Below are 12,041 nucleotides of genomic sequence, written 5' to 3' on the forward strand. Positions count from 1 at the left end.
AACACTATGAATAAATCAATGTATGTTAATACATGAAGTCTTCAATTTTTTATTAAGGTCTCCACAAGAATCTAATTCCAAGCTTTGCTGAAAGAGCCTTTGAAAATGTTGAAGCCTCTTGCTTTATGACAGGAGGAAATCGTTGCTGTTTGAGGAAAAATAAATATGCAAGGTTTAAAAAAGGAGACTTTAATAATAACAGGATAAATAAGAGACCGAGACTGATGTTACTGACACCAGAGAAGGGTGAGAACATATGAGTCCCATTATTTGGACAGAGAAGCACAATTTAGGCAGAGCTGACACCCAAGACGAGGCAATGCACCAGAGGAAGGACAGGAATTACACCAGCAACAAGAACTAACAAAAGCAGAACTCTTAAAGGAATTAGAATTAGACAGCTGGAAGGTGATTTCATTGAAAACCAACTAATTTTTTCCAGGAATTACAATGTGGTTTTAAATATTTATTACTTGTCAGAAACCTGAGAGAGATCTTAGCATAATGGGCCTTAAAACAAAAGAATTCAATGCAGGAGGAGAAATCTTTTCACCCAATTCCTTTTCCTTTGGTAAGGCAGGAATGATGGAATGCAGCATAGCACAGGACTGTATTTTGACAGTTCTTGTTGTATCAAAGTACTTCAAGGCAAGAAAATCTGTGTAAAATCAGCACTGGAGTTAGGGTGAGCATGAAAGACCTTAAATTAAGAGACATAACCTTGTCTATGTCATAGCCAAATCCAGAGAGAAACATTAATTTAAGTTAATGATATGTAGGAAGGAACCACTGCAATCTCTATGCTCTATTGGCACATCAAGTGTAAGAGAAATAGCAATTCTATAAAACCACAAAGAGGAATCAGCAAAATAGGAATTTGGGAAAAAGAAAGGGAATATCCTACTGCTGAGGCACTGAAAAGCACATTCACAGGATGCTCAGGTCAGGCAGTGCCCTATGAGAAGTCAGTGGTATTTATTTTCAAGCACATAATACAATAGGTTATAAATACAAGTGAAAGATGCATTTGTCCTTTATCTCCATATAAATAAAAGTATTCAGCTACCTTTGGCAGTTCTAAAATTCACTACAGAAAGTTATTTTTCCTTATTAAAAAAACCCACAGCTATTCCCTTAAGGCATAAAGAGATAGAAAAGCTTTCAAGAACAAAACAAACAAACAAACAAAACCCAACTCACTGATTTTAAAAAAACAAACAAACCAACACATCTCTTCTATTTTTTGCTGTTGACTATAGCAGAGAATGAGTACAAGTGACCTTGGAAAAACCTGGGGCAACTCCCAAGAAGTGGAGAAGGAGAAAACTGCACTGGAGAGAATGTCCACAATTTGATATTGCAGTGTGGGTCCATTTTCAGAGCAACTACTCCCTCAAATCAGACTTCAGTATTTCCCAGAACTATTTTTAGGATATATAAACTACAGTAAAGAGAGATTCATGGCATAGCCAAATGTGAGATTATTGTTTCTGCAGTAGAACCTCTTTCTAACAAATATGAACCTTGTTAAACCATCACCCTCTACAACTCCCTGACAGGAGGTTGGAGTCAGGTGGGGGTTGGTCTCTTCTCCCAGGCAACCAGCAGCAGGACAAGAGGGCACAGACTCAAGCTCTGCCAGGGGAGGGTTAGGCTGGATATTAGGAAGAGATTTTTTACAGAGAAAGTGATCAGACATTGGAATGTGCTGCCCAGGGAAGTGGTGGATTCACCATCCCTGGAGGTTTTCAAGAGGAGACTGGATGTGGCACTTAGTGCCATGGTCTAGAGTAGGGTTGGACTCAATGATCTTTGAGGTCTCTTCCAACCTGGTTGATTCTATGATTCTATGATGACATTCAGAGAAATCCATCCTTGTCTCCAGATCATAACATTCGACTTTAATACATGAACAGTACCTGGATGCAACACAGAGGATTGGAACACAGCAGTACATGTGGTGCAGTTTCACTCAGTACATGAGCAGAAATACTGAAGGGCAGGTAAACCAATGGTGCTGTCAGATACAACCAGTGACCAGTTCTTGCTCTCACCACAGTCAGTCTCAAGCTCTTCTCTGCTTCCCACAAGCTCTGACTGACTGAATGTGGAGAGAAGTACATATAGACATTGCCAGGAGAGCCCATGGGCTGTGCTCACTCTATGACAACTCTGGTCACAACCACAGTGAGCTGATGTCCCTGGAGTCTCCAGGCTGCCTTTTATAAAACAAGGGCTATTACACTCCTCTACACAAACATTTTTGTGGTTGAGGGACTCTATGGATTTCTGTAATTGCTTAGTGTTGATGGTTAAGCAGCAAAACCCCAGGTGAAGCAGCCCTGAAAACAGAGCCCTCTGTTTGGAAAAAGAGGTAAACTCTCTCATCCAGCTCAGAAAAAAAACCCAAAAAAACCATGACATTTTTCTCTTCCAAGCGAGATACCTGCTGGTTCTTAGATATTAGTGCTACCCTGAGTGTGGATTAACATCTGAGAGCTCTGTCTCAGTCTATTCCTCTATGGACCTCCTAGCATGGCTACAGCAGCTGCCACTTCAGCTGCTGGCACAGCACATCTGCCCTTGCCAGCAGCATCTCCTGGAGCTCAGGCTGACTGCTCCCTCCTGACCTGGCACACATCCATGCTGCTCCAGCCACAGGCTCCAGCTCTGCACCACTCACTCCTCACAGCTCCATCAGCTCCAGTTGCTGAAGGCATTGGTATTTTCCCCACTGGAACATCTGAGAAGTTGTGCACTGTATGGATTTGTCTGTATCCATATCCCTGGGTCAGATTTCTCCTATAGAAATAAAGATGCTGCAATATATTCCTTATATGTTTCTTTTCATGTATAAATGCATCCTGCACCAAGTTATAGGCAGGTGAAAGGAAGACACTAAGAAGTTGCCACTCTTAACTGATTTCAACTAAACTTCCTGGAGCAAGAGAAATTTCAGGGAGCGAAATGAAAAACTTTCCAAAAGAAACCATGGAAATTTCCAGCTCTGAAGTCATTTATAAAAGCAGAAAAAAACATGTCTGGAGAAGAAATATGGCACTTTCCTGGAATAAGAAGGATGCTGGAAAAAACACCTGCTCTTGTGGTTCGTATGCTGAGTATTTATCTTAATTTCTTGTTCCAAGTGTCAAAGCATTTCATTACAAAACAAACAAGAGATTCTAATCTCGAAAATGAGATGACTCAATCGCTAGAAAGCAGCTGCTCTAAATTATTTTAAAAGAATCTATTTTAAAGACAAGCTGTGTCATCTAATATTTCAGTATTCTGAAAAAAAAAAAACCCACCACAATATTATTAATCCAAACATTTAAAAACCTAGACAAGCAAACAAACAGGAAAATATTCAAAAACGTAGTTAAGAATTTCACACTGATTGAAAATATTGAAAATATTTGTTTGTATTCTAATGCAAACTAAATGCAAATATAAAGATGAAGAAATTTCTCACAAGACTGAAACTCTATGTTTTTTAACCACCTTCCTGTTATCTCCTGCACACCAGGAGCTGTTGTAAGTGGAAAGTTGTCTTTTCTCTGCAGACTGGTCCAGAGTTTGCATATGGAATGGAGAGTTTACATATCAGCTCCAAGGGAGCTTGATGGTCCCAAGGAAAGGTTTTAGTGGCCAACACTGCTTAAACAGGCAAAGAAATAGATGTTAATAAATCCTAAATCTTCCCAGGAACCTCCTTCACTGAGTTAATGAAATGCTTCTCCAACTGAAGCAACAAAAGCAGTAAATCTGAAAAAAAAAAATCAAAAAGTCAGAGGGTGAAGGAACTTAGAAGGATAAAGAGCAGCCACATTCCCACCAGCACACAGGGACAGAACAGTGAGCACAGACGATTCAAACCCCTGTGCACCTGTGCAAAATTTGGTTACATGAGTCCAAATTCTTTGTAAAATGTGAAACACATCAACAGTACAAGTTTAAGTTTACTGTAAAGTACCAAAAAATGCACAATATGTTTAATTTCCAGGTGTTTAGTGACACATAATTGCTGCAATAGACAGAGGGGAATAAAATAAGAACAGATCACTGTAAGAAATGGGATGGTTAGTGAGTTCACTGCTGGTTGGTATTTTACTCCTTGTCCTATTAACCAGAGGCACCCCTTTTTATTCCATCTTTCCTTCTGTTTTTCACCCATTTTAAAGCTCAGAATATTAACTCCTTGCAATCACTGAGCTGTGCTAACAACCACAAAGATGCAGATGTAATATTAAGAGTGTAAGCACAGCTCTTCTCTCCTTCACAGGGCCCAATATGACACAATTTTCTAGGGAGATGTGAATGCTTTGCTAACTGTCGCCGTTTGTGACTGCAAAACTTCTGTTACAAGGACTTATAAAACTTTCATGGGGAAGGGAGAGACCATAGCAGAGGTATTAACTGAACTAGGAAGCACAAGGTTATTTTGCACTGCAGATCTTTCTTCTGAAGAAAACATGTAATTAATAAAAGAACAAAAATAACCCATCCTTAACCTACTGGGATTTTCCCAAAGGCTAGAGGTGTACAGGCAACTGTGTGTTCACACAAGCAAAAGGTGTGATACTGGAAGATATTATTATGCATATAAGAATATATTATACCTATATATAATGTACTCTACTTCATCTACTTTTAGCAGGTCAAAAGAGGTGATTCTTCCCCTCTACTCTGCTCTTGTGAGACCCCACTTGGAATACTGTGTGCAGTTCTGGTGTCCTCAACATAAGGAGGACATGGAACTGTTGGAGCAAGTCCAGAGGAGGCCACGAAGTTGATCAGAGGACTGGAGCATCTCCCCTATGAGGACAGGCTGAGGGAGTTGGGGCTGTTCAGCCTGGAGAAGAGAAGGTTGTGTGGAGACCTCAGAGCAACTTCTTAGTATCTGAAGGGGCTACAAGGAGCTGGAGAGGGACTCTGTGTTAGGAACTGCAGTGACAGGACAAGAGGGAATGGGTTCAAATTGAAGGAGGGAAAGTTTAGGCTAGATGTTAGAAAAAAGGTTTTTACTGTAAGGATGGTGAGGCATTGGAACAAGTTGCCCAGGGAGGCTGTGGCTGCCCCAACCCTGGCAGTGTTCAAGGCCAGGCTGGATGAAGTTTTGAGCAACCTGATCTAGTGAGGAGGTGTCCCTGCCCAGGGCAGGGAGGGCTGGGACTAGATGATCTGTAATGTACATTCCAACCCCTAAATTCTATGATTCTGTGATGATTCTGTGACCAGTTGTAGCTTGTCCGTTCAGCCTGAGCATCAGCCACAGACCAGAGCACAAAACTCTGCAAGGATTTCCCATTCTGGTCAAGAAATTGAATTAACATTCAGTGGTTCAACCTCCACTTCAGCAGCTACTCTGTGCCCAGTGCCCAGGTGCTTGCTGTACCCCTACACCATGCTTAGAAAATACAGATAATAATTCAAACCTAGTGAATTTTACTCTGTCTTTGCACCAAGGAGGAAGAGGGAGCTTTGTCCTGTTCTTTTTAAAATAACATTATCAGTGAGTAGTTGAAAATTGAAGGTTAAAATGAAATCCCTACAGAAAAGAGGGTACATAGTGCTAAAACTGTGGCAATTAAACAGTGAAACAGACCATCAAGTGACGTGACACATTACTCTTTGGGTTTAGAAGTTCTTTTGGAAGAACATATTAGGCACAATCACAAGTCCCTAAGCTTAATACAAGAACCAATTGCAATGAAGATCTCATCACTTCATTGTCCTTCTTGCCCTGCACTACTAAAATCCTTTGGGAACCCTGGATGGCTGTTCAGCTTCTCTTTAATCCTCTTAAATAAATAAATTAACAAGACATTCTGCTCAAATCATGGCTGATATATCCATTTAGCCTTCCCATACATTTGATACATTCGAGTAAGCTTTCACCCTGAAGAATAACAGAGTTGTCAGGATTTCATGTGTTCATAACCTTAAAACTGAGGGCAGAAAACTCTAATGTCTCAGGATTGAGAGCTTGCCAGTCAAGACAAAAAGAAAAAATATGCTCATATGTTTCTTCCCACAGCAATTGATCCCAGTATTCAGACCACTTTATCTTATATCTTTTGTCATATAGAATTAATCAGCCACAGGCAGCAGAATTTTGTTCTCTACAACCACATTCACCATCAAACATTAGGACTTTAAGCTTCCCCTCTGATTTCAGCAATTGCAGCCTGTTTCAATGCAAATGGTAAGTACTGCTGTTAAATCACACACTACTTGGTGGATAAATTATACAACCTTATATCTATTTTCCATTTTAGTGACAGCCTGCATAGCAGTTTGGGGAAGGCATTTGAAACCTATAAATCCATTACATTATTCCCCAAGATTCCCACTGACAGTTTATGTCCCTGTCTTTATAAAACAGCCCATTCTGCCTCTCCACATCCCTCATGCAGCCCCTAACGTCTGGAGATGCCTTGGAGCTGACAGGTACCTGCAATACCTATCTATCTATCTATCTATCTATCTGTTTGTCTGTCTATCTATCTATCTATCTATCTATCTTTTCCCCTTTTTTCCACTTAGTAATGCCTCAAGACTGAAACAATCTCTTGCTATGGACAAGAAAAGAGCCAAAACAAGGAACATGACACAGACACTATTTTCGTGGCTGTGCCAAGATCAGGAGCAGAGTCTGCCAGGACACCCTGACTAATGTGTCTGCTTTTACTGAGCCAGAAGAAAAGGCATCTTTTCCTGACTTCTTGCTGCTTTTTGAACTCACTCCTGTCTTCTGAGGCAAGACCTGAAACCAAGACCTTTTTTATCCATTGGTTCTTGTCCTATCATGCACAGGGGCACGGAGAGGCTGGCCACGCTGGGAATAAGGATCCCTGGTGGCTGTCACAGCTGTCAACTCCTCCAGCACTGCTCAGCAAGCAGGAGAGGAGGGAGCAGGAGAAGAGGATGCAGGAGAGGAGGGAGCAGGAGAGAAGGAAGCAGGAGAGGAGGAAGCAGGAGAGGAGGGAGCAGAAGAGGAGGAAGCAGCCTGCCTGTCAGACCAGAACAGCCCATCAGCTGGAGTCACACCCCACACCAGGGTTGGGCTCAGCCTCCTTTGCCCCATGGGTCTGTGTTCTGCCACTGCATCCCTACCAGCCCCACTGCCAGCTGCCAGGACAGGCTGGTTGCAAACCCACTGAAATAACACAACAAAGCTGCTGGATTCCAGAAAATGAAAACCACAGACCAGTCCCAGCTTTAATTCCTTTCTTTTTTAAAGTGCAGCTTTTTGGAAAGGGCCTTTTCATAAGGGCATGGGATAGGACAAGGGGGAATGACTTAGATTAGATACCATGAAAAAATTCATTCATGGTGGTGAGGCACTGGCACAGACTGTTCATAGAGTGTTTTCTTTCATCATTAAAACCTGGTCCTTGGAAGTGTTCAAAGTCAGGTTGGAAGGGGCTTGGAGCAACCTGGTCTAGTAGAAGGTGTCCCTGCCCATGGAAGATCCCTTCCAACCCAAACCACTCTGTGATTCTATGATTCTCATTTTGAAAACCCCTTCACTAGGGAGACATTGCTACTTCCTAACTGCATAATCCTCTCTGGAATCAGAGTCACTTCTATTTAACCAGATGACAACCAGGCAGACTCAGCTGTGTACAAGCCTGACTTAGTGGTGTTTAAATCCTCCTTAGTGTAGCTTTAGAAAAGCTCAGTATTCAGCTGCCCAGAGCCCAGCACCAGTGCACTCACACCCAACTGCAGAGCTGAGCATCTCTTTGAGTGCCAGGCTGTGGTCCTGTCTGCCCAGCACCTGCAGCAAACAGAAACTATCCATCCCTTTGGTGCTTTCTACACCACTTGCTTCAAATTCATAACAGACTTGGCACAAAACTTGACAAACAGATGAGAAAGAATTTTGTCAGAAGCAAAGCGTGATTTTCCAGGGTTGGAAAACATTATGCAATTCATAAGAGTGCAGAGATAAGGGAGTCAGGTATCAGCAGAGAGCACTGGATGTGTTTCACAGGCTTCAGCTCTGCAGATGGAGGGGAGGGGAAACCAACTGCAAGGCTTCATGATTGAAAACACCTCAGGAAACAATAGGCTATTTAGTTTTAAATCTTGCTTTACATATTCCACTCCATGCTCTAATAAAGCCTACAGGAAAACTTCATTTTTCCTCTGTATCCCAAAAATAAACACAAATCAACCGATGCATTCAAGTCTGACAGAAATATCCTTGAACTCAAAGTTATCCAAACATACCCATTCATTTCCCCAGTCACTGCCTCAGGGAAGCAGTGCTCCCCAAGCCAGGTGTTAAGATGTCATGTGCAGTGTGAGTTAGCCATGAAAATTACTTTTATCATAGAATCACAGAGTGGTTTGGGTTGGAAAGGACCTTAAACATCACCTCATTCCAACCCTCTGCCCTGGACAAGGACACCTTCCACTAGACTAGGTTTTTATGATAGAAGAAAACAAATTGTAGCTGATGGTATCTCCTGGAAATGTTTGAGTTAGGATTCAGCATGTCCACAGGGTGTACATGGTGAAGGTGTTTTACTGGACATCTCACTTGCTGCCGCTTCAGGCACCACTGACCTGCTCACCAGGCTAAGTGATGAAGGTTTGATTGCCCCTTCCTCTTCACTGCCATCTCCTAGCACCAGGGCATTATCTGGATAAGGACAATTAGCACTGCTGAATTCAAACCTCACAAGACAACACCTTCCCCTGCCTGAAACACACTCAAGAATGAAAACCAGCTCTTTTCTTCTCCACAGCCTCTTGCTTGGGGTCACTCTCAAAATGACTTTTCCACAATAAAATGTCATTGCACAGACAACTACTGACGCTTTAAGAAGCTGATGCAACATAGGGAGTGAATTACAAAGTTACTGTCAGCTGAACCCAGCAGCTAAAAGCAGATACAGATCTATGAGACAAGAGCCCAAACTTCGGTGATGCTGCTTTTTCTGCAGAAATCTTTACTTTCTGGCATTAATTCTACATCTAAACTTGGCAAGCCACAGTTTCAGCAGACAATTAAAGATATGTTCATTTGCTTTCCAAAGGTGAAACATAATTGTTGTTTTGTATCATTTTAAGTAGCTGTAGAGATTCTCCTCCTGTGATAGAGATTCCACTCCAGGTTTGTAGCCACATGGAGACTGGCACAGTCTCCACACTCCTGTTTATAGCATGACTGTCTGGTAACACTTGCCACTTCCAGTTCCAAGGCTGGTATCAAACAGAGTGCAAATCACAAACAAGCAGGGCCCAGGATGTGGGCTACACATTGATTTCAAGTTCAAAGCTGAGAGTGTCGGAGGTGGAGGACTCAGCTCTGTGTTTTTATATCAAAGCATGCAAATATTTTGTCTAGCTCACCTCCATCTTCACATTCCCGCACAAGTCTTCCTTGGGTGTGAAAGATAAGACATGAGGAACATAAGGAATCGCTTCTTTTCCACATATATCATCAGAGCTGCTTGTTTTCTTGAAGGGAACAGGAGAGAGGCAGAATCCCTCTACAACACCCTGTTGGCTGTTGCTCAATGTGTTTTTGTAAGGAGTGCAATGTTAGAGATTGTGTTCAAAGAATCACAGAATAGTTTGGGTTGGAAGGAACCTTAAAGGTAATCTTGTTCCAATCCCTGTCATGGGCAGGGACACCTTCCACTAGAGCAGGTTGCTCCAAGCCCCATCCAACCTGTCTTTGAACACTTTCAGGGTTCAGCTTCTCTGAGCAACCTGTGCCAGTGCCTCACTACCCAGATATGGGGGAGGGAACATATGTGGATATGGTGATATCAGGGAGAGATGGAGATGTGAGGGAGGGCCAAAAAAAGTGATATTCTTAGAAGATGCAAAAGTCTTTTTGGTCTAAACTGTTTCTCACACCCTGGAACTGTTTCCAAAGGCACCTGACACCATTGCCACCTGCTAGTTCCTGGCCTTGAACATTTCCAAGGATAGAGCAGCCACAGCTTCTCTGGGCAACCTGTGCCAGTGCCTCAGCACCTCACAGGGGAGGTCAACAGGGTTTAGATCAACTCTGCCACAGACTGAAGGTGACTAACACAGAAGCACAGATTGGTCATACCACAGCTCAAACCCCATGCCAGGCCACATGAAAAGTCCTTCAAAGGTCTTGATATTCCTAAGACACCTAAGCAGCCTGGCTGCACACCTGGATACACACTGGAAAGGGATTCATAGTTCCAGGAACACTTTGTGCAGTAACACCAGCTGGAAGGACCTAAGCTGATATTCCGAGTCCAGCAAACCTCTCAAACACACATTGAGCTTTCTTTCCTGCCAAAGGGATCTTTAAGTGCATTTCTACATGCTCATCTCAAAAGCACCGGATCAAGCCTAGAGCTCCATTCCTGTCATAAGACCAGCCTGGGAACACTCACAAAAAATTAAAAGATTCTTCTTCAATGAAGGAATTGCAGAGCACTAAGGACGAGAACTCACCTGCAACTCAGTTCTGACACAATGCTTGGCCTATCTTCCCTCTTTTACACAAGCATTCCTACATCAAACTTTACTTTTTTATGTTGATTTCTTGGTCCTTTCTTTTTTGCCTGGATCTTTCAATTTTCAGACTTAGAGCAGAACTGGAAACTCCTCAAACCCTCATGAACAACATGTAAGTGTAGTTATGCATTGATAATAAGCCAATAATCTGATTATCTGTACCTCACCATGCTCTTTGGACACCAAGATGAGTTTGCCATAGCATGGCAGAAAAGCAGAATTCATTACAACACCAAGTACAACCATTTTTTGGTTTTCTGTGATAAAACAATGACTGTGACTGCAGTTTTTACAGTTGTCTCTTCAGTTACACCACTGAGTTGTCCCAGATTTGGATTTTTCTCACCAGGAAGGAAAAAACCCACATCTGTATGGAGTAGGTGAAGGATTAAAATAGGCTGCTCAATTTTCATACCTGTTTTTCTATTTTTTAAATGAATACTTTCCCCCTTCCTGCCTAGTATAATTCCCCAAAATACAGGTTGGCCATCTGCAAAGATTTTGCAAACTGCTGCAAGTCTAATTCAACCTTACAAAACAGAAGAGAAGCTAACCCAGCTCCCCCACTAATGCACACCTGCCATAAATAAGAGGGCAAGAAATTCTTTCTGAAGCCAATGTACAAAACCTTGGTTTAATGCTCTAAGTAATAGCAAATAAATCCATCTGAACTGCTTCAGCCAGCAAAAAAAAGGCAAGTTGCTTCTGCAACGTTCTAGCAGAAAAAAATGGTCAGCTTTGAGCTAGATAACAGAGAAGAAAATAAATGTTTATATGCAAAATATTCACTTGGAATGTAGTGGTTAAGGTGCTGTCTTGCATATTAGTATTTATAGCAAGATGGAACATATTTTCCTGAGTAGCTCTGCAAAGGTAGACAAGGTTGAAGTTCTCATGAATATTGCTCAGCTGGTGATGGAGTTGGGTTTTGCAGAGTTCTTTGCTGGCTACAACAGCAGGATAAAAGGGGAAGGATCCAGGCCCATCCATGGGGATGGACTGGGGAAATGGAGAAGGGGAGGACAGGCACTAGTAGAGCACCCCAAACCCCATCTCAGAGCAGTGAGGGAGCAGAGCCTGAGGGGTAAACAGCCCATCACCCCAGGCCCAAAAATCTATTCTGAATCTTTTTCTTCTACACCTCGACTATAGACATTTTGCATCACCTGAAACTGAAAGGATTCATTCTATGTTTTCATTAGAAGAAGCCATTCAGTTCCCCTAAACTCATGAATTCCTAATCCCCACATAACATCCTCCTTCTTCCCATCCTTGCTGGAAAGTTCCTGCTCCCTCCCTCTCACAAAGGCACATGGCTTTACACTAGGATTCTGCTTTCCACTCTAATCAAAATATTTCATCAGAAAGGATGGATCTTGTGCCTGATATAACAGAGCCTTTAAAAGACTCCCCAGTGCTTACACCCAGAGGCCTTTCATTTGTGCACTGACTGCAACTTCTGCTGAATAAAGTCACTGCTGCTCATTTCCTCTTGGATAAACTCTGGACCTAATTTTCTA

At 42.2% G+C, this 12,041-nt stretch overlaps 1 protein-coding gene across 1 annotated transcript in view; it reads right to left on the minus strand.

Moving 5' to 3' along the window:
• Window positions 1-12,041, minus strand: part of PTPRT (protein tyrosine phosphatase, receptor type, T) — a gene marked incomplete at both ends in the record, with an annotated part of 272,370 nt that overhangs the window by 109,901 nt on the left and 150,428 nt on the right. The window lies entirely within an intron of this gene.

Source organism: Acanthisitta chloris, unplaced genomic scaffold, assembly GCF_000695815.1.
Source record: "Acanthisitta chloris isolate BGI_N310 unplaced genomic scaffold, ASM69581v1 scaffold11377, whole genome shotgun sequence".
In the NCBI taxonomy this organism is placed as follows: domain Eukaryota; kingdom Metazoa; phylum Chordata; class Aves; order Passeriformes; family Acanthisittidae; genus Acanthisitta; species Acanthisitta chloris.